Raw genomic sequence first — 2,538 nt, forward strand, 5'->3', positions numbered from 1 at the left:
CAAATACACTGATGCATTGAAAATAAATCTAGGAATAGAAATCGCCATAATCACTGAAGGACAGCCATAAAAAAAAGCTCCTGAAACTCAGATCAATATGTACAGGTGAAGCATATACATACGGAAGCCCTTACTATGTAGATGCTTTGAAATTTTACTAGTTTACAGCCAAACATGTACAGTCAATGCCACAATTTTGTTCTTATTTTATTTTCTTATTTGCACGACAAAATTTTTCTATGGATAGGCTTTTTTTATATGAATTTTTTTTCGATTTTTTTCTGACATACGTTCACATTTTAGGCCATATCTCGAGTTTGAAACGTTCGATTGGGTCGCGCAAGACGCGATTTTAAAGGTAATCGAATTTCCAACCATTGCTTTTTACATTATTTTCCAATCGGTTCAATAGTTTAAGTGTTACGAGACAATATATATGAGAGACTTTGATTTTTTCGGCTAAAATAGAACACGAATATTTCTTTCATCGGCATTGAAAAATAGAAATTGTTAAATTAGGTCCAGTTTCTTACTGTTTACGTATAGATCGCACTTTTACGAAGAAAAAACAAGCTTTTGTTGAAGAAAATCTATCGATAAATACCGGAGTTAGGAATAATTGAGTAAAGGTACAAAAATCTTAATTTTACTCTGTTTTTTCCTATATATATAGGAAACATTTATTTAATTAATTTCTATTAGAAATAATATATCTTAGTACATTCCTTAATCCGTTATAGTATTATAAATACAAAGATTAGAATTATACTATATTTGCTAAACAATTTTATTTTTGTAATTGAATTATTGAGCCAATCCTGGCGGCACTGCAATGCCAGGCCGACTCGCGACAGAGGTGGAGCAAGCTCCAACTGCTCCGTCAATTTCCAAAAATCAGATTAATATTCTGACTCCCCGATGGGGAGTGTATCAGATATTAAGCTGATAAGAACAGATACTACACTTTGATCTTAGCCATAAGGCCGAGAAGCGATACTAAATCAAACTCTAGCAGCCCTCTTATACTTTAAGCGTACAATAACAGCTGCGAGAAAGAGCTGAACGAGTTCTTCGCCTAGCGGTGTATACAGGAACTACATTACTCACTACACTTGCCTGCAAAGGTCGTGAAGAAGGAATCTATCTTTTTACGTCTCAATATTTTCAATTACATATTACATCTGTTTAAAAAGTAACAGTAAATATTAAAACATTTACATTTATTAAAACGCGTAATAACTTACCTATAGTATACGCATTAATGTATAGTACGAACCTATACTATACGCATTAATAAGTACTATACATTTTTGCAAATTAATTATCTATTTTAAAGCTGTTTCCATATGGCAACTATGTAAACTTTATATTCGTAGTGAATGTTGTCTATTTTTCTCTGGAGAACTGGTTGTTCATGTATATGTATATGTTTGAAAACAAACCTCGAAGTGTGAGTAACAAATATTGATAAGTTTGTTTTATATCGTTAACAACCCCGACTTTATTATTATTATAAAAAAAGTAGATGTAGACGTATTCAGTAGAATTTACATTTTTACTTCATAGATGTAAACTTGAAGTTTATGGTACCCAATTGTCTGTGTCGTTTGTTATTTTGTGATTTCAGTGTCAGTATTATCGGAAACAGAACTGTTAAAAATTACCAAATACATTTGTTTAGAATCGTCATCGTGAGAAACCTCGAAACCTCGAAACTCTCAGCATTTCATGTTCCATTGTTGCACTAATACTAATAATGCTCGCATAAATATTAATGCTTTAATCATGTATATAAATCAAGTGAAACTAGAGATGTAACACTTGGGAACTCCGGCTCTCGTCAGTCCCCATGAAATTAAAATTGCCACGCATGCATTAAAAATATATTAGCACGTTCAGCTTTAAGTACAACATAAAGATGATTCTCCTTGAAACTGAAAGGTTTTAAAAAACCCAACGAACTTCTAAACCAGTCGTTTAGGAGGTAATTGACCGGAAAATTTTCTCACTTAACTTTCACCGCGCATTTTTTTTCGATTATCGTTCGCATCTTCATCTCGTGATGGCATTTACTTAGGTACACGTGAAAAGAGACCAGCTTAACCCTTTGACTGCAGAAAGATTTTTGCTGAAAATTATAAAGGATGCGTCACTCGAATAGGGGCACGATCGTAGTTTAAGCGCCTTGTGTAACCAGCGAAATTTTTAAATTCTTTAAAACAATTTTAAAGAAATATCACCTCATTGGAAATGATAAGACGTAACTCTTTTATATTTACAGATCATTCATCCAATGTTTAAGTTTCAAAAATGAAAAGTAAAACTTGAAAGTCCTGTTCCTGTATTTAATTGCAAATGAGAAATTCTCAGCTGACAATGCTTTCCATTTCCGCTGTTAAAAAGTGGGAAGGGGGAAAAGGGAAGTTCACGATCGAAACAACTTCCAGTGAGATAATGTTTCCTTAATGTTCGAAGTTTTCAGAAAGTTAGAGTGTGAAATTTACAGTATGAAATTTACAGTATGAAATTTACAAAGTC

At 32.7% G+C, this 2,538-nt stretch overlaps 1 non-coding gene across 1 annotated transcript; it reads right to left on the bottom strand.

Annotated features, from left to right (window-relative positions):
* Positions 1-802: 802 nt before the first annotated feature.
* Positions 803-995, bottom strand: LOC128888262 (U2 spliceosomal RNA). Its single transcript, XR_008460219.1, has one exon. It is a non-coding gene; the product is annotated as a U2 spliceosomal RNA (small nuclear RNA).
* Positions 996-2,538: the final 1,543 nt, after the last annotated feature.

Source organism: Hylaeus anthracinus, unplaced genomic scaffold, assembly GCF_026225885.1.
Source record: "Hylaeus anthracinus isolate JK02 unplaced genomic scaffold, UHH_iyHylAnth1.0_haploid 11989, whole genome shotgun sequence".
In the NCBI taxonomy this organism is placed as follows: domain Eukaryota; kingdom Metazoa; phylum Arthropoda; class Insecta; order Hymenoptera; family Colletidae; genus Hylaeus; species Hylaeus anthracinus.